This window comes from Enoplosus armatus, chromosome 3, assembly GCF_043641665.1.
Source record: "Enoplosus armatus isolate fEnoArm2 chromosome 3, fEnoArm2.hap1, whole genome shotgun sequence".
NCBI classification, from domain to species: Eukaryota; Metazoa; Chordata; class Actinopteri; order Centrarchiformes; family Enoplosidae; genus Enoplosus; species Enoplosus armatus.
Window position 1 is genome coordinate 23,350,790 of NC_092182.1, and position 21,610 is coordinate 23,372,399.

Genomic DNA, 21,610 nt, shown 5'->3' on the forward strand with positions numbered 1-21,610 from the left:
TACAAAGGTTCAGTGTGCATTGACTATCATAGCTGTTTGAAAACACACACACACACACACACACACACACACACACACACACTCCACAGAGTCATGTAGAAATCTCATTCCTGGGATTCCTGACTGACTGGCTGGACGAGTGGACAGTTTAGACAACCTGAGGCCCCCCCAGTCTATTGTACTGGTGTGTGTGTGTGTGTGTGAGATAAAGCTGAACTGTCCTCTCTCTTTAGTCCTTCCCTCTTTGCAGCAGAGCATCAAACTACGCAAGCTAGGTGGCCAAAATCCTGCAGGTTCTCGTGTGTGTTACAAGTCACTGCTTCTCAACAGGTTAAAAGCATGTTAATACATTGAATTTTGTCATCACAATGTTGGCAAAAGCACAAATGACACTTTCCTCATCCAAGTGTCTGCAAGGGTCACAAGAGTCCTTTCACATGTATCCTAAACTTCATGACAACACGGACTGAACGCGCCAACAAACGCGTGTGAACACATCCGCCTACACAGACAATCGATGTAGAATACGGTCTGTGTCTGATTGGGATTATATCCAGTCGTTGGCTGGCACCACCAGGCCCACCCTCTTTGGACCAATTGCTGTGGAGACGGAGCATTTTAAATAGCTGACTCAAAACTCAGGAATTCACTTCCTCCTGCTGTATGTCTTTCCTTCTTCCTTCCTCTCATTGGTCATTAGATGAGCCAAGCTGAATCCTGTATTTCTCCTGAAGCCTCTGTAGGAGTTTGTTGTTTTGTATAAAATCTATCAGTAATAGCAGTTTGACTTGATGCAAGTGGTTAAGGAAACGTGTAAACACACTTAAGATGACTTACGATGCCAGATTTAAATATGTTTAGGTGATAAAATTTACACACAATTTACACATTTCTCGATTGACAGAAAAATGTATTAGCAACAATTTTGATTATCAATTAATCCTTTGAGTAATTTTGAGACATTTCTGAAGCATACATGCTAAAATGTCACTGATTGCAGCTTCTTAACCAGTGAATTACATTATATATTATTATATTATTATAGAGATTGAATATCTTTGAGTTTTGGACTGAAGATATTAGAATACGTCAACTTGGGTTTGGGAAGATTGTGATGGACATTTTTTACTATTTTCAGGTATTTTATAAATATTTGATAGTTGTAGCCCGAGTGGAGGGAGAGACACTGTTGATAAACTCTAAACTCATAAGGACTCAGGAGACAGCAGAACAGAGGACATGTCCTTCATGTCCTTTAAAAACCAAGGAACGGCACGAGGGAGAAGACCGATCTGAACCAAACAAAGCAGCAGCAACATATGGAGAGCGCCCAGAGACTAAATAATCCTGTTCACAGCCTGAAGCTCTGCCTGTTCATCACTACAGAGTCCACAGTGGACAACACTGTGTGTGTGTGTGTGTGTGTGTGTGTGTGTGTGTACACATCAGACACTGGTGGTACTGGTCAATCCCCAGGTGTAAATGTGTACGAGGACCAGTCAGATAAAAGCCTCCATTGTTGCAGCAGATGAAGGAAAACAGGCTGCAAAAACCAAAACGCACAGCAGGGTTGAAAGATTTAGAGCACTGTCCCTTTAATGTTTGTGCTTTTCATGAAACAATATTGTCCATTAGGGTTTTCCCATAGTAGTTTACGGCGGCCTGATCCACTGACAAAATAATGCAGAAAATGTCCGTATCTGGTTGGTTTTAAATGTTATTATTGAAGAATAGCATCGCCACATCTTAACAGTTCACCACTTGGTCCACCCATTTTTATTTTCTACGGAGCTTTCAGCCAAACACCTCTTGGCCTTCATCAGCGAATAGATTGGATGTAGGTGCTCAGTTGCCATGGAGATGCTGTAGATTAGAACTGATGGTTGATAGTTTATATTAGTTCTGCGGTTTAGCTGTTCGCGCTGTTATCACATGACCACAAATACTTGGGTCACTTCATGGCGACTAAACCGTCTCCATGGCAACTGACCGAACTCAAAGGTCAAGAATGAATTGTCACACTCAACACAAAGAATGTATCTGTATTCATTTAGACTATGATAAAACATTTAATATTTAGTATATTTAAATAAAAAAAACAATAAGAAAACGGGATGAAAAACAGATCATGTTTGTGATTTATTCAGTGGTTCAAATACGCCTGGTGTTGTGTTCACTGACGGCAGGAGAAATAACGAGCCATAAGAGCTTCGTAGGCAGAGAGACAGAAAAATGGCCTCAAGAACGTTTTGAAGTGTGGATGAGATGGTTGCTCTGAAATCGACATATTTCTTTGATTGACATGACAAACGTTAACTGCTCCGAGCAACCGCCACCACGGCTCCCCTTTGCTGATTTGTTAGGGCGAAATAAACGGCCTCCCAAACAGAAAACGGCCAACATGAACGCGGTGTCAGACTGAAGAATGTAGAGAAAAGAAATGGACATTCAAGCCATAAGAATTGATTATTGAAATGCCTTCTCAGTCTGTACTGAGTGTTTGTTTCTAATGACGGTGACTGATGAGCAGCAGAGTCAGCAGATGTTTTCTGGTCTGACCTCACCACCAGATCACCCTGTTTACTGTAAACGCCGCTCAACTTTGCAGCAACAAACACCTCGACTTTCTGAAACCTGGGAACATTTGATCCAACGGCTGAAACCGTTTAAAGGTGAGGGTATTTGTTGAGTGTGCTGGACTTGTCTCATAATGTCGAGTGTAGAGTGTGCGTTTGTGTCCACGATCAACAGTAAACACTGCGGGAATGACGGCACTGCTCTCTGAAGACAGGCTGAGCAACATGCAGAGTCTAAATATCACTGGTGAACTATGTGGCCAAAAATATGTGGACAGCCCTGCTCACATACTTTTCCCACATCCTGCTTTCGTAGCAGCTATTTAATAAATGTGATTGGGCCCGTCTATCATATAAAACCGCACAACTGCTCGTGGATCGAAGCCAGCGGAGTGGTGTCATAGTTGGAGGTGTGCGTTTGAATGTCAGTTGGCAAAAATGAGTTGATGGAGGTGTGGGTGGAGGCCAACAGTCCTCTACAGCGCTGTATCTCTCTACAACTCTTCAGCACTATTTAATAAGCGACGCCCAGTCCTGAGCGATCCAATAAAAATTGGATCAAATCCCTCTCGTAACTATACACCGCCCGCGTGTTTTACTCAGATAAACGTCACATTACAGAAGATAACGATGCTCTCACTGCCGTTTCACTGTGACTTTAATATTGCAGCATAAAATGAAATGTTAGACTTGTGCGGTTCCAACAGTTTTAGTTTGGCCCTTTCCAGTTTCAACATAACAAAGCCAGCTCCATAAAGAAGTGGTTTCCTCAGTTTGGTGTGGAAGAACTTGACTGGTCTGCGCCGAGCCCTGACCTCAACCCCATCCAACACCTTTGGGATGAACTGGAACACCGACCGAGAACCAGACCTCATCTCCCAACATCAGTGTTGGACGTCACGAAAGCTCTTGTGGCTGAAAGATTCCAACATCTAGTAGAGAGCCTTCCCAGTAGAGAGGAGGCTGTTACCAGCAGCAGATTAATGCTCATGGTTTTGGAATCCCATGCTTTTAATTAATATTCAGTATTTAAAGAAAGGCCACTTCTCTCCTGGTTCATCTGTCTGTCACTCTGCTCTGTGAGGGAACCCTCAGAGTCAAACTGTTTAACATGAATTCATGCATATATTCATGTCCCTCCTCCTATTCCCACTCGGACCTGCGTGCTCTTTGAAGGGGAACTCCTTTGAAGTGCGTCAGCATCTGTGCAGCGAGGACCCTCCCAATTAGCCGCGACAGCTAACGAGCTCCGCAGGGCTGCGAGGGCGGGGCATCCCGGCTTTGATACGGCCCAGGTGAAAGTACCTGCAGCTGGGGTCGAAGCCAGCTGACCTCCTCTGGGCTGCGCACCGACATGTGGAGCCCCAAACCAAAAACCCTCTGAGGCTACAATCAAACACTGATGCTGTTCTGACAGACAGGACCAGAAGGTTTACACTGATCATCAATTCTTACCGATTTTAAATTGGACTCATCGTACTTTTAGCAAAGAGCTTAGGACTTAGGAGCAGTAACTGTTGCTGTTTGCTGTAAGATTAGCCAACAGAAAGGTACTGTCCCATTACGCTTATGTTCTACGAATTCGGCACGACGGCCGAATTCAAGCAAGTTTCCCCGTTTCTGTGTGATTTCATCCACAGACCGATGACAGCCTGCAATCCATCTGTTCAACATCTTTAATTTACGAGGGCTGCCACTTTTACTAAAAATCAAGTTCAAACTAATTCTAATATGCAACTCTTTCAAATTCATCTGAACACAACCCTGTCCAGCCAGTTTAAGAGGGGGCGGGACTGACCTGTCACACCCATCTACTGATTGCAGGTCTGCAGGTGAAATAATAAAAGCGGCAGAGCTGTTTGATTTTCAACTTTGTGGACTGCTGTTGTTAGCACACTGGACATGCTAGCTCTCGCAGTTTATATCCGGTCGCACCGTGTTCTGCCTCCACTGTTACTGCAGGCAGTTTTTAAAGTCAGCTAACAGACAGACTTGCATTTTAGGAACTCCCCCTGCTGCAATTACACACTAAGAATTTTGGTTTTGAACAGATTATTACATTTAAAAACATTTGCACGGTAGTTAAAATTTTGAATAAAAAGCCGAATTTATGACCCACATCAGAACCCTGACATCTTTTTTTTGCAACTGAATGCAGCACAATTTTGTTAAACAGAAGTCTATTGTGACTTCCAGTAAATCTTACCAGTCAACATCGTTCAGTCTGAGTCAGGTAACGTTACATCAAACATCAAATAAAATGGGCAGCGCAGCCACACTTTGGGGCATTTGGAGCATTCTTCTCTAAATGTGGACTTGGAACAAGAACACAGACGGAGAAAGGCCTGTTGTTTCTATGAAAATGTGCCTGACTTTTACATTACAATCACTGAGTTTCTCCTTTAAGAACATCACAAAGTAGATTAACAGAATTGTGTTGTGCTGAGTGTGAGACATGGGTAGTGTCTCGAACACGTTAGATAACAGCGGCTGTCTGCAGCTCGTTGATAAGCAGGGCGCACCGAGTGGGACACGGCGACATTTCCTCGTGGAGGTAAATGAAGAAGATGCTAAAAATATGACAGCACAGGGCTGCAAACATCCTGACGAGGTAGCACAAAGAGACAAAACATCCTACAAGTTAAACTTCAGGCCCCGTTCCTTCCTGATGACATCAGTTCATCGCTCAACGTGTTCTAGATATCAGAGAGGTCAGCATCAGTGTCATGAAGGGTTTGAGAAGTTCAGGACAAAGTGTGTACAAACATTTTCATTATAAAAAACTTCAGATGTCCGCGTTGCCACATGTCAACATGTCAGGTGACCTCTGTCTGGAAACAGGTATCAGGTGCCACCAGGAGAAGCTTTATTTGCTCATCAGACTGCTTATTTAGGAACTGATCCTGGTTCACTCCCAACACTACAGCTGCACATCTACAGGTGACCTCTGAACCCCTGTCACCTGTCGACGGAATATCTCTATCGCCATTTTCTTAAATAGGTCATCACCATCAGTCTGCTTCAGGTAGGATCAATATCCTGTTAATCATACCGAGTGTCCATTTAGTTTCTCTTTAGTTTCCATTATTCAGTTTGACCTCATGTTCATGTTGATTATCTTCTGTTTGGGAGGGGGTTCATTTCCAAACCTGAACATGAAAGCCCCAGGAAAAGCGAGCAAGTGGACCTTGAGTTAAGAAATAGTTTTACATCGTATCATATGTCAACGGCATCTGTCGCTCTTAACAATGGAGTTTCATTGTTTCATGATCTAACTGCTGCTGTGGCTGTAAAGGCTCTGTCCCCATGAGCTCTGAGATATAAACTTTCAGGAAACAACTGATAAATGTTTGAAATGGTGAAATTAAGAAAATAAGAGTAGAGAAGCAGCAAGGACGTAATATATACAGCACCTGAACAAATACATAAATATGTAATTTAGCTTCTGTCTCCCAACACCACCACCCCCGGCCCACTGTACTGGGAGCACTGGGAGCGGTCAGCAGCTTCCTGTTCTAAATCAGCAGTTGACGGCTACAGCAGCTCACTGTGCTTTTGATGCTTCTCAAGCGTGAAATGTTGAGCTGTTAGGCAGCAATCAGTTTCTTTCTTTCCTCCTTTGTTTTGTTTTAAGTACCACAACCTGCCTCACTCTCACTTTCACTCCCTCCCTTATATTAGTCATCATCACCACCAACATACTAAACTAAAGGTTAGACATTTAACTGCAGCAGAGACAATAGACACGATGATCTCTCTTTATTAATAAACGTTATTGACACAAATATTTCATCAGCAGCCTGCTGCCATTGAACAAACAGCTGCTTCAGACCACATGATGTCCTCACTGCTGTCTATTGTTGGTGTTGTTGAGTGTCTGTTTGTGACCAGTATTCACTTTTCTGAGTTTGAACAGTGTCATCATAATTTCTGAAACTTAAGACCAGTTGTCGTGTTGCACTCTCCTGTAGCGTGGGCGACTGCAGAGCAGGCAAACCAGGCAACGACGCCACCAACCTTATAAAAGCTGCTACACGTGTGCAGGGGTTCCCACATCGCATTGAAGCAGAGGCACGGAAATAAAGAACTCCTTTAGGGAAAACCAGCAGAGGTGTTACAACACACAGCAACGACTACTTCTTTAATGACCGAGTGAATGAATGATGTTGCAATGTCAGGCAAAAAAACAAAAAACTTCAGGGTTTTTACAAGTCGGGAAATGTCACAACAACCGGCCCAGTCAGTCACAGCCAGGTGGAAATGTACTGTAAATAGCGTTAGATGCTACATCTATATCAATATATAGAGAAACAGGTTTTCTCTTAATGTTGGCTGAAAAGCAGCAGCATTGACTCCATGTGTATCAGAGGAGACGGCCCACATCCTCCACAGGACAACAGAGGAGTTAGCAGAAATTATGTTGTTCCAGTTCCATTTCCATTTTTGTGAAACCAGCCCAACAGTTGTTCTGACACATATCTCTGCTGTCCGCCCAAACTGTCTTTTAATGATATTCAGGTGATAGCTTTGTTGTTGACGAGCAGTCAGGTTGTTTTCTGTTCGACTGGACTAAACAAACAATGATGGTACTGGTTGCTGGGGCAACACGGGAAACAACAACACAAACACAGGGTCAGAGAAAAAGTTGGACAAAAGAAATATATTCAAGGCAACATTTTTCCTGTCAATCAGAGGAACAAATAAAAGAGTCAGTAAAAGAAAAATCAATCTGGCCATCAGCTGAAGAGGTCTACATCAGAGCCCAGGAGTCATTATGATGACCATTATTCACCCGTACAGTGGTCCATCGAGCTCTGTCTCAAGAGAGTCCTGGAAGAGGACGGAGAAGCCACCTGTCTACTTGATTGATTCTGCTACAGCCTCACACTGCAGACCGAAACATCTTCTAGTTTAATGTCCTCACAGTCCAGGAGTCAAAATTTTAAAATGTGATTATTCTTAGGCAGGTTCTGGAGTCATAAAGAGCGTCTTTTTTCCATGGTTTCTAAGAGTATTTACTTACTTACTTTTATTATTATTAAAGGATAAGTGTAAGTGACTCTGAATCTAAAAGTATGTACATCATGTCTGTGTGGTCATTTGAGCTATGCCATTCTTTATGTAAATAGCAGTAATCGGGCACCAGGTGTTTTAAAGTACCATGATTTCACAGGCCTCTGCTGCTGCTGCAGCTGTTGACCGTGTTGATGAGCGGTCCAAATCCGTGGGCCAAATGACAATAACCAATTTCCCGTTGTTTTCAGAACACCGGCACCTCAAAACCTCTGGTAGCATGTATCTGTTCCCCACCTGCCTTTTTAATGATGTACATTTGAAATGTCCCCAAAAACCAGATTCCTGCAGTAGATAAGGACTACAGTATAAATCAAAAAACCTAATCTGACTATTAGTCGACTAAGACTTTCTGGGGCCCCGACACTCTCTGGTGTGCACAACATTTGTTAGGACATTTTCTTTCCTATTGTGCAGTGAAACACCCATCAGCCTCTTCCAGTCCTCAGCAGTGACACAGCACATTACTCAGCCTCAGATGACTGTTGGTGGAGCATCTTGTGACTGGGAGCAGAGCGGAAAAAAAAGCCTCACAGTCTGCTGTTTGTTGGGCTGAAAATCAGTTGGACAATGTGACACCAAACATTCCTGGGTTTTATGAAAAATAACTGTTCAAGCTGACAGAGAGTGTGAGTCTGAAACACAAGCTGCCATTCATGTCGATGGGGTGGGAGGGGTGTATCTAACAGTCCAATCAGAGAGCAGCTGAGTGTGCCAAGACCGTATTCAGAGGAGGAATGTGATGCGAGGAGGTGACAGAAGAATCATGTTTCTGTTCATTATGATCTACAGCGAGTACAACACAAAGCACATGTCCGAGTGTCGCAACCCGAGGCCTGCAGGTACCCGACCTGAGGATGCAGCGGTACTTAATGGTAAAAATAAATAAATAATAAAAAATGAAAAAAAATAAATAATAGATTTACAGTAAAAATTTACTAGACTTAGTGGGTGGTGAGTAAACAGGACAAACAAATACATAAAAAGGAAATGAATATCTTTGTTTGTCTTTGCTTCGTATTGCACTTTTTGTTGGGAGGTCAGTTTGAAACTTTGCACAGACAGAATAAAATAATAAGTTGTTGTTTAGCAGTTTGGATTTGGTCTGTGCTCAGATAAAAGTTGTTTGGTGAAGAGATGCAGCAGCATGTAATTATGCTTAGAGAAGCCTTTTCTGTGCGGACACAGAGGACAGTGAGTGCAGCGTCGCCTCTAATCACAGATTATCACAGCAGATCAGTTCGTCGGGTCTTTACACCAGTAACACCAGTAATCCTGCAGCAGCACTGTGAGCATTACATGCATTAGACATTAACGTGATGGAGAGTCTTTCATCATGAAGTTGATTTATTGTAATGTCACACTTTCATAAACCTTAAATATATATATATATATAATTTACACAAGCCTAAAAAAAGCTTGTTGGGGTGTAAATGTCTCCACTGAAAGTTAAGAAGTAATCTGTTGTTACAGCTTCACACACACATCTTCATCAGTTCAACACTAAGAGGTTTTCATATTTGACATGTTCTTACATTTATTTCACTACCAACACATATCAGGAGCAATTTGGGGCTCAAGGACAAACACATAGAGGTAGAAGGATCTGGGAATCAAACCACCAAGCCGGCAATGTCTTAATAACCGCCTGAGCTACAGCCACCACATTGATGAGAACATTTTTGTTTATACACATAGCATCAAGCTCCATGCAGTTGAAAGCAGAACTCAACAGTGCGACTCATTCAAAGTCAAATGAAAACTGTATGTGAAACTGTGGTGTATGGACGGACACACACACACACACACTCACAGCTCTCATGGGCCTCTCCTCCACCCTCTCTAGCTTTTTTTTTTTTCCTTGTGAACTTTGAAATGAAAAGCCACTTCAGTTTCATTGAGCACATGATCTCACAGAGCTGAGGCCAGACTGTGCTGAGAGTCAAAACGATGAAAAACACAATCGCAGGTCAGAAGAACAAACCTCCAGATCTGATTCTGGTCCTCAGAGTCGCATGTCACCGAGTTATAACAACATTTAGAGTTTGAGAAACTCAAGTGGAACAGCTGAGAATAAATTCAGCCTTTGTAAAAAAAACAAAAAAAAAAAAAGTTGAGAAAAGAGTTGACATTTTTCCAAACAGCAGAGGAGCGAGCAGGTCCCTGTTCCTTTTTGATGTTTTTTTATGTTTTAACTGATTTCATCTTGTCCTAGTTTGGAGCGTCTTGGCTGTGACAGCAGAGTGTGTGTTCAGATCTGAGCTGTGTGTTTCTGTGTGTACAGGCCGTGATGAATGGCTGCGTGCTGATTGTGTGCAGTCACCGTGGCCAAACAGAGCCACGCCCAGCTCTCCAACACAAACACTGCATTCCACAGAGTCCACTCCTCGAACACACAGACCAGAAACCAGGACCAGGACTGTGGTCAGAGCAGGATTTCAGACCTGGTAGACAGAGGTGGCGTTTCGTGCGTTGCAGAGTTCCCTGTTGGCAGAGTTCCCGGTCAGCTCCACATCAAACTGACAGGAAGACAGAAAACAAACCACAGCGGGGACTCTCTGCAGCGCCTGCAGTCTGAACAGGAACCAGGACTGACTGTCAGTAGGGATTCCCCACAAACCCTGACTCACCTCATCTCGTGACCAGTTTCGGAAATGTTTTGAAAACATGTAGGAAAGTGGGTCCATGGCTGCACTGCAAAAACAAACTCATTCAAGAAATGGCATTTGAAATGTACTTGCGGGGTGGGGGGGCTCCCTGAATGATAAATTCAACTGTAGAAATGGGTTAAAAATGGGTTGGTATTAGGGGCGAGGTCTCTTTGACACATATCTAGACACATGGTCCACAATGCAATACAGATGCATTTGTCTCAATATGATACACTGCAGTTTAAAGCCATATATTGCGTGTTATTAATATGGATTAAGCTCAGATTCAATAGGATTTGATATTTTTTCTTGGTCATAAATTAAACTGTATAACTTCAGAGTAACTGGATATTCCATAATATTCCCTCAATTTGTATTCTTTTAAGGACCAAATCAGAAATCATGTCTTCTGCAACAACACAATGTCCTTGGAAATAATGAATATATTCAAGAGGAGGCGCCTCCACAAACATTGTGGGAAACTGAGATATTTAGTTTACGATTATATAATCGCAAAAGTTAAAAAAAAAAAGTGAATAAAGAGCTGAACTGACACACACACGCAACACATGTTGGCTGTGTGAGCACAGGGAAGTGAAATGTTGACTGTTGCCAACACAACATGAGGAAACCATCGAGCCTCCACTTCCTGTTGGCTCTCCATCCGCCCTCCATCTGCTCACTTCCTCCTCAGAACCATGCCTGTCTCTGGGAGGATACACTCACTAACACACACACGCACACGCACACACGCACACACACACACACACACACACACACTATAATAGATGAATACACCTGAGACTGAAAGACTCCAGAGTCTGAGTGGAACCTGGTCCTGCAGCTTTGTGATGAAAGAAGTAAAAATACCCTCTACCTGTCTCATTTGTTTACAATTCTTCTTCTTCTCCTACGTGGACATTTGGACCACAGAGTATGACCACACCTGTATATGCAGTTTGTGATGAGATGTCTCACCATCATCTCCTGATTGGATCACTGATAAACTAACTTTGAGACAATACGCTCAGTCTTCAATGGTCAGGAGTGATCCTACAAACCCAACATTAAATGCAACCACACTCAAACACACAGAATTGGATGTAGACTGGAACCGATTTAGGATGCTGGGCTTCTGAAAATATAAGTTTAGACAGCGATGAAATAATGAACCACTAACTGAGTCAGTTCACTTGCAGCTCTGTGCTGTGTGTTTCAGTTCTGGCAGCCTGTTGGTGAAAAACCTCTCGGCTCTCTGAAACACACTCCCTCTCCTGCAGCATCCCCCTCTTTATTCTCTCATCTTTATCAGTTGTTAACATGCTGCAGAGGGATGCCAAGTAAGCTGCCAGCATTAAATACACACACACACACACACACACAGATACACAGTGGACTACAGAATCTGCACGAACACCGGTCTAAATTACACAGCAGCTCAGTACTGGACCTGACTCCGTTTACTGCAGTCTGCTTCATATCAAATGTATGAAGTTGAACATTAATAAACTTCCAGACAGCGAGCGGTGGCCGCTCCAGCCTCCATTGCTTCTGATGTAAACATGACAGCAGCTGTGTCTCCCTCTCTCTTATTGCCACTGCTGCTTTCTGAACAATATCGATATCATGACATCAAAATAACCATGAATATCAGCTGATTAAGCTCAGCTAACTGATAATTATTGATCCTCATAGGAACTGTTGACGCACATCAACACTGTTACGACCCACAGAGCAGCAAATACACTCACATGTAACATTCCCACACACACACCTATGTCTGTAAGTACACAGCATCACGCACACAGCTCGGCTGACTGCAGCTCATCACATTCACAACAAGCTTCAACACCTCTCTGCACCAACGGCTTCATCAGGATTAAGACACACACACACACACACACACACACACACACACACACACACACACACACACACACACACACACACACACACACACACACACACACACACACACACACACACACACACACACACACACACACACACACACACACACACACACACACACACACACTTGAACGTGCCACAGCAGCACCTTCACCTTCATGAGGTGAGAAAAGCTAAAGTTAGAGCACAGAGAGGGAAAAATGACTTAAAAACAGACACAAAATCCAGAAATCCTCCTTCAGGATTTCAGATCATCAATATATAACGATAAATGATAATAGAGCGAACACAGATTGAGACATTTATAAGACTGCAGATGGCAGGATGCATGAAACCAGGAAGCGACAGCACTCTTATTACATCTGTCTGCAGCATCACGTTTTTTTTTTATGTTTGGTTTGTTATTGAAGATTAATTGATGCTAAGAGCTTTTCTGTTTGGGCTTCATGTTCATGTTCTCACCTCAGGACCTGACCAGTTCGTGTCACATGGGTGTGGTTTCCACAAACAGCACATGCTGGTGGTGTCGACTTACCTAAGAAAACCACACGTGGGGATGGTGAACAGCAGCCTGGTTTTACGCCTCTGACTCATAGTCCACATCTCTGATTTTTCCGTTGATTCAAAGAGGTCTGATGTCGTGCTCTTTGACTGTTTCCCTGGATGGAAAAACAACTGACCAATCAGAGCTTTGGTACTGGTGATGTCATCTTCCTGGGAAGGGTTTGTTCGGATGAGCCAGGCCTGCGATCAGCACAATGCATGCTGATTAGATTTGCTCTGATGTCATGCAGATGTGGGCGACAATAACCTCACGAGAGCCAAAATCCTAATTTTCTGTATAATTTTAATATTTAACGCAAGATTGTAGTCTCATGTTGTGCAATGAAGGTTTCATCTGTTAACAAATATATCTTGTGTGGTTGATGATAATAATAATAATAAGAAGAAAAGGTTATTTCAGCCATAGCTATCCAAATGTGGTTGGCAAACTACAGGCAGGCCAAGTTTAATCGTATAATTTTCAAAAAGTCTAAATCCTAAATAATGAGACTAAGAATGTCTACAAACACCAATGACATCTGCATATACACTCAAACAACCAATCAGCCCACAGTCCAGTCCAGTAATTATGGTTCATCCCACTAAAATAAAACATTTTAGCTCGACTGAGTCATGTATTTGTGTGAGTGATGGGTCGGGAACTGTTGGCAGTTAGTGAAAATACATCATACTTAAAGGGTTGGCTTCTGATAGCCGGTTTCATTTTGGATTCAGTTCCCAACATATCCGGATTCGTTAAGCTCTGACGTTAATTTCTTATCAAACCTTATATCAGCAAAGAGCAAATGTACAAAACAGGAAGCGGCTTCTCATTTTTAGCCAGTGCTGACCATCGCACTCCCCGTCAGCGGCAGCAGATTATATCAGTATGTAATTAACAATTATTCTGTAACGTCAAACTTTTGACTGTTGTCCGGTTAACACACCCTGAGCAGCCGGCGCCTGCTATCAAAAAGAAACTTCACTCTAGGACTGCGAGTGTTTCCTATAATATTCAGTTAAACTTTTAAGCACATGATATCAATTTACAGCTTCGTAGTTGTGAATCATTGGAGCTACAGGTTGTCACCATTAATTAGGCCATAGATAAATAAACAATAAAAACTAATGAATGTGTCTGTTTACTCAGCCAACAAAAGGTGATTACAGATCTATATTTTACTTATTTATAACATTAGTTACCTGCAAATGATGAAAGATGAACCTAATTACATTTGATGAGCAGATCTGATAAAAAGCTCATCAACTCACAAATACCACAACCAGGTAGTTTTGATTAACTTGAGTTCATCCTTTTTAAAAATGCTGTTGTTGAACGTTCATCCTTCTGCTAAAACCTTCCTGTCTAGCTATCACACACACACACACACACACACACACACACACAAACTCCCACTAAACACCTGCCAATCACACACACACACACACCCACCCACACACAAACCCTCTCAGATGGTCCAGTTACAATCATCAATCCTGCTGACGCCTCCACGTCATCTGTGTGGATATTTCCAACAAGCAGGTGCAGAGTGAACCCACAGCAGGAGGGGGGGTCTCCATGTAAGACAGTCATGTCCAGTGAGGAGGAATACTACACCACGATGGGATCCATTAGGGTCTCTACATGGACACCCGGGATCCATTATTGTCACTTCTACCACGTCCACTGACCAGAGGGACAACAGTCGCCTGTGGTTAAATCCTCATCCATGTTTTTAAAGTGTGTTTGTAGTCAGTTCAATCCACGGTTAGATTAGTTTCACCAGTCAGCTCACTGCTAAGGGAGCCTGAAGCATCACTTCTGTTGCTATGGTTACCTGCACTTTAACATACAGCACTGAACGGGCCTTAAATTTGCATGTGTTCTGCTGGTGCACGTGAGATGGGCTGAAGCAATAATATAATCACCATATTACTGAAATGAAAAAATTGAGCCATTTTGAAAACGCTGGTTAAACTTCTGTCCCCATGTAGACCAGAAAAGACACCAGCCAATCATGAACAAGTATTTTCCATGGCCATGGTTCGCTGTTTGCCGCTATTCAAACAATGGCCTGAGTCTAAAACAATAGCAAACATACTCACAAATTCTGAGTTGTTGCATTTCATCAAAGAGAGATTTTTATTTTCAGCTTTAAGTTAACGGTTAAAGGTTAAATTTACAAATAGATAAATAAATAAAAAATTACACACGGTCATTCATCAGTTCTCAGTTTCAGTGGGGTGAACCCTTCCCTGCCAGCAGGGTTATAAAATAATGATAAAGGCTAACAGCTCTATTATGACCACAAACACTGAGGCTCTGCTGAGCAGAGAGCTTCCATATCTTAAATATAGGACTGAACCATTAATAATTGATGTGGACTTACATAAGAGACAAAGGGTGTGCTGCTGGATCTGGTTCACAGGCAGGGATTCCGTCTGCAGAGGGGTTTCACCATTTCACTGAATTTTAAAAACCTCCGTCCACACCGGCATAACGGCCGGTTCATTAGGTCTCAGTTGTGAACAATACTGTAGTGATATATATATATGTATATATACCGTGAGACTTTGCCATACCATTCATACCAAGGTGTCAATCCCTTTAATGTCTCCAATTATCCAAATGATAATATTGGATTGACTGGAAAGTGGAACCACCAAATATATAAATATTAGGGCTGTAACTAATGATTATCAATTAATAAGCCAGTTATTTTCTTTCTGATTGGTCATTTGGTGTATGAAATGCCAGAAAATAGAGAAAAACTGTCATCACAGTCCATCAATCTAATTTGACTTTATGTAATAAAGTTACACATATACAGTACGTGATAAAGGCTTTTATCGAAAGTGCCCACCCCTCATACAGGTGTTCTGTAATTAATAAATATTGTAAGACAGTCATCTGTGTTATATCACATCTGATTCTTATAATGGGACGATTTCTCAACATGCAGGAGTCAAAGACAGCGTTCACTCACAGTTAACAAGTTTCAAGTTCAAGTTTGTCTTTTCAACCGTAAAAAAAAAATAATTTAAAAGAAATATTGTTTCTTCAGGCCGAGTATAAAAACTGACAAAATGTCATAAAAGCATCCAGGCAAAAAAAACATAAAACCTGAGTGCAATAAAAGACACGTTCAAATAAAGTGCATAAAGCAGAGTAAACAGATAAAGATATGTTAGTATTATACTCAGAAGGCCGTCATCACTCAACAGTGTAAACAGTCATAAACTGTCAGTTCAGAGTTCAGCAGTGAGGGAGGAAACTGTTCTGCCTCTGGGTGACAAAGATCACTTCAATCTGTAAATCAAGTCCCAGATGGTTTAGACTCCATCGGGGTCTGAAGGTCTGAGTCACTGAGATCACAGGGACACCCTTGTTTTGCGGCCTCCTTGTCAGTGTAGCAGGTTTGGTCTGAGGTGTTCGCCCCTTCAAACCCTCTTCCAGCGAAGGCCACATGCAGAAAGAAAGCTGCGTTAATGCTCGGATATACATCGGAAGGCCGTCCTCTTGTTTTAAAGTCAAACCGGCAGAGGAACAGCTCGTGGTTACGCCCCGAATGTGACGTTGTTGTGTACTTCGGGGACGTGGAGCACAATACACAGTCACTGACATTTCAGAGATATTGTTTTTGGTCTAGAGGAAGGAATTACTGGATTTTCAGAAATGCAGTCACAATGAACCCTATAGACCAGAATCAGTACAATGAGCAGCCTGTACATATAATTTAATAACTCCAAATGGATTTAGAATCACAGAGCGAGGGGCTTTTTACAGAGCCGCCATTTTGAAACCAACATCTTACACACAGGGAGAAAACCATCAGACAGAATAGGAAACGCAGAGACCAGTTTCTTCAAAGACAACAGCCTCGGACGCCCACAGTTCACTGCAGCCACACATCACATTGATGAACAACAGGTAAAACACAAACACATCCACGATGGGCTGATTGGACATTTCAACAACCAGTGAGACATTCAGCATCTCCTCTTTTCTGTCTGTTTGTTAAAAGGCCTTCTGGGAAATGTAGGAAAATCCCTGCTTTACGATGACAAACACAAGGCAGGCTGAGATACAACGTTAATACAACAGAAGTCTCTGTTAATGCTCCATGGGGGGGGGGGGGGGGGGGGGCAATTTGTTCATCCACACAGAACAGACAAATCAGACGGATCAATTTAAAAAGTCAAATAAAAAGAAAGGACACCAGGAGCTCACACACCACTACAGATTTCAACATGGCTTTTCTTTAATTCAACTCTCTGTCTGATCTCAATCACAAAAGGAGTCCAGCTGTCCAACATCTTACCTTAAGACTCGATGCAGAAACATGTCTCCATCTGGAGATTGTCAAAGAAACTTCAGGCAAGGGTTTCACCTGCAGTTTTAATAATCAATCCATAATTTAAGTCATTTAAATATACCAGACACTTACAGTGTTGGTACAGAGTTTAAAACAAAGATTTTCAGCTTTTGTCTGTTCAATGTCATTAAAAACTCAATACTTAAGTGAAATATCAAATCTATTCTTCTTGTTGCAGCTGAAGGAGTCTGAACCTCCTGCGGGACTTTAAGAGGACAGACACACTGAGTCAGCGCCCGTCTCTTCCTGTGGTCGTCAGGAGCTCAGCAGCAGCTTCAGACACAAACAGGGCGCTCATCTGTCTGCAGGTGAACCTGGCTGCGTGTCCTCCGCTGGCAGGAAGCTCCATGTCGAGGTTGGAGAGATAGTATTCATCACTGAGTGAAAGCTGCATTACTTTCAGGCATTATTAATGAGGATAACTTCAGCAGCATGTAATGAAAGGTAACTACTTTGTGTTTGCTTTGGATCTCGGCTAGCTGCGTCCATCTATTATCTATACCTTTCCATTATCCTGTCGGAGGGATGCAGCAGACCCCAGCTCACAACGGGGAACACCTGGACAGGGCACCACTCTGTCACAGGGACATATACGCTATGAATTGTCATATTAAAGCCAGTTTTCAAATAATCTCAATTAACAGCACAAACAAATAAAGGCTGGTCGCTAATAAAGGCCTGATGAGTCATGTCATACTCACCCTTTCTCTTTTTAACACTAATACTGATTTCAATCTCTAATAATTTCAAGTTTCAGCATGTTGTTGTTTTTCCTCAATCAGTGTTAAGCTACTACCAATGAAATGTGATACTTCATTTGGCAAACCACAATGTAAAGGAAACACAGAAGAAATCAGGATACGCCAGCGTGTCTGCGTAGGTTCGCAAAGACGTTTATCTCAGCAGAAGTACAATTCTAGTTTTATAGCTAGGACCGAAACTAACAATCATTTTCAATCAATTCATCTGGATATTTTCTCAATTCATTGATTAATTACTTGTCTATAAAATGTCCGGAAATAGTGAAAATGTCCATTACAGTTTAATCAGAGCCCGAGGTGACAACAGCCCAAAACCCAAAGAGGTTTACATTGATATAAAACAGAGAACAGCAGCTGGAATTGGCAATTTGTCTTGAAAAATTACAACTAACTGATCATTAAAATAGTTACCAATAATCTTTCTGTCCATCAATTATTCAATTAATTAATTGATTTCAGCTCTAGTTATAGCAGGTGTAGGCCACCTCGCCTAAAGCAAAGACCACCTCTGCTAACTTCATAAAAAATAAATATACATTTATTACAAATTACCACGTCAACCTTCAGGGAAAAAGAGCAGAGGTGCCATTTCTCACAGGAAATGCCATTATATATAGTGAAGCTATTGTTAATCTATTAACTAATAACATCACCTGACAAGATGCATCAGCATCTGGGTGGTAGACCACCTCAACTGAAACATTTAATTGGGGAAACCCTGAACTTGTCATTTTCAGATTTGAGTATATTGTCCTGTGAAGAAACACACAGACTGCCACACATCATTGTTAATCACTTGTGCTGACTATCAAAATCCATCCCTAATATTCTACCTGATGAAGGTCTGAGGACTGAAAACGTATTAATCAAGTGGGAGTTTTTGATCCAATACGCCTGTCAATAAGATTCTGTGGTGTGCACAAACGTTGCCATAACTCTATCGCTCGACAAGGTTTATGAAGTTGTTTTGTTATGTGGATCTGTTAGGTCTCAACACCCATATTGATCTGGTGCATCAGATCAGTGTATCACTAATTATGTGCTTTCTCCCTTAAATTCAAATTAATATGAACACGTTTTGTTAACAAAAGACCGACTGGTGAAAACAAGCCCATTTTATCAAAAGTAGCCATTTTTCCCTTTAGGATGCAGTAAACAGTCTCTCCCCTCCAAATCACCAGAAATTCAACCTAATTCTGTAAACGCACATCAAAGTTTTCCTTTGCTACTGATTTTCTTTGCAAAGAGCTGCTCTGTTTGGTGAATTTAGCAGCAGAGGAAGAAGGAAGGAGCAATGCCCTCGTTTGGAGGTCACAAGCTAAGGAGGAGTCACCATGAGCCAAGATGCGGGATCCCCCCTCCTTCCTAACGCAATAAGGCAGGACACACCCAGATAGAGAGGGGAGGAGGAGGAGGAGGAGGAAGGGAAGGGGGGGATGAAATGAGAGGAGAGGAGGAAAAAGAAGCAGAGCTGCTACTGGTGCTCATCCGCCCATCTTAGCAGATGACGTAAGGACGGTTCATCGCGAGCTTGAACGCCCGTTAATTAAAATAAAACGACCTCGGTAACGATTTTTTTTCCCCCACCCTCGTCCACTGGCGCCCGTCATTATGACAGCCTGAAATGCAGAAGTACTGTTTACAATGCGAGTGCTAAATGTGGGCAAACCACTCCAACAAGCCGAACAAGCTCACCCTGGAGGCGCCGCATTCATGACAGCAGCGCGAGGACTCCACGGTGACACCAGAAACACACATTTAATATCAAAACAGGAGCAACAACCGCAGCAACCAGTGTTCGCTGAGAGGAAAAAAGCCTGTTTTTTCTTTTAATCAAGTTGCCACAGACCGTGTAATTTACTGATGACAAAGGGGTCTTTTGGTTACCAGGGGAAATATCACTCGGAAAACAAAACATTGCAGGCAGAGACTGTGAGCAAACTGTTTCCAGACACTCGGAGACATCCGCAGGCGGTCTGATTCCTGCCTCGCAGCCTCTGCAACAGCCGATACGTGCCGTACTGTCTCCCGGGAAAAACCCGTCACAACAGCGCCATTCACAATCTGACTATTAAATTGCATTTCCTCGTTAGATAGTGGATGTGAGGATTTTATGTGTCTTTTAAAAAACTATCCGGAATCACTGGAAACAGCTCTTCAATTCGGCATGCCTCCACTACACGTACAAACATCTTATTGTACTAAAATGGTAACTTTACCAACTGATACGCAGTCACGGTCCCCTGTCTGGAAAATACACAGCGGCAGGCGACAGAAACGAGCGAGCACTGCGTACCAAGTCTAAAAGTTGATATTTTATCAAAATGAAGTGTTATTCGATCTATTACAGGTGTGTTCCTTTCTAAACGATCGTACAATACCACTGTGTTTGTTTTAACAGACATTGTGATCAGTGGAAAAGCGATGTAAGTTGGCGTTTAACCTCCACATTTTTGAATGGAGACTTGACAGCGTTGACTGCAGACGAGAGGAAGGCACGTATCGGGGCTGTAACCTAGCTAACTGTCGGGACGTTTGACGGGGAGAAACGGGTAGAAGACGTGTCTCGGGAGTTTATGAGACACTGTTGAGATTAACCCCGCGGAAAATACAACGAAATAGAGATCATAATTTCTCTGAACTGTGTAGTTGTGCGTTCACACCTGTGGAAAATCCCAAATTCGCCTGTAGTTGCTAATAAGTGGGTGTCAAGGTAAAGAAACAGCAGTTGTGAAGGTTACCCGGATGCTAAGCAGTGCGGACAACCGGGGACACGACAGACTCCTTAAAACACGTTTTAAAAAATCACTTTAACGGCCACCGGCAGACAAACGACGGTATGTTTCTCGTCCTTCAGCCACAAGTGAATTGAAAGAAATCGGACTTGTGGCGAATAAAGTTTGAATAACACAAGAGAATTGACGTTACCTCCACTCGAGGGGAGATCCTCGTCCAAATCACGTCCTGTGGTTGTTGGTGAGTGCAGAGCAGCGTCTTCAGTTTAGAGGGGTTTGTCCATTTCCCAGCACGGCTCCAACTTGACAACTGCAGTGGTGAGAAATGATTGACAGACCGGGTGTGGGGAAAAGGTCTTCAGCGTCCCTTTGTTCCGGCGTTTAAACCTGTTTCTAATGATTACATTCGTGGAGGCAACGGGCTCTGGTCCTGCAGCTGCAGCCCCGAGGAAGGAGAACAAACCAGATCCAGAATCAGTCAGAAATCAATCCGTTTAAAGGAAGAAACAAACCCCCCTTCTCTCTCTCCTGAAATAAAAGCAGAGGAGGGAAAGGCTCTGATAACAAAGAGCAGATCCAGTAAATGAGGACTGGTGGTGTGTTTGTGTTGGAGAGCGGTGGGTGGGACTGTGGGGAGGGGAAGGGGGTCCGACACATTCAAACAGGACCAGAGAAAAGACCCAACGTCCGGATCAGCGTCTTTTCCTGGCTAGCAGGGGAGCTGAGAGAGGGAGGTGAACTGGTGCTGGAGACCGCGAGAGAGGGAGGGACCAGCCCGGGAATGCCCTGTTTTTAAGGTGGATCTATGAATTAATTAGGTAATCGGGCAGAAACTGAGAGCCCTGCTATCGAGATCAGCCCCGGGCTGAGGAGCCAGACTCAAGCCCCGGCAATTTAAGAGGAGGAATCATCGGAGAATAACGAGAAATCCACATCTGGATCTTTTCTGGGAGCGACGTATGGAGGCTCATTTCCGCCCATGGC

General features: G+C 42.8%; 1 protein-coding gene across 1 annotated transcript in view; it reads right to left on the reverse strand.

Moving 5' to 3' along the window:
- LOC139283491 (plasma membrane calcium-transporting ATPase 1-like) overlaps positions 1-21,021 on the reverse strand; it is an 81,426-nt gene extending 60,405 nt beyond the window's left edge. The window contains exon 1 of the mRNA XM_070903516.1: positions 20,820-21,021. The gene's annotated coding sequence lies outside the window, so the exon portion shown is untranslated. The remainder of the gene's footprint in view (positions 1-20,819) is intronic.
- Between the last annotated feature and the right edge of the window lie 589 nt (positions 21,022-21,610).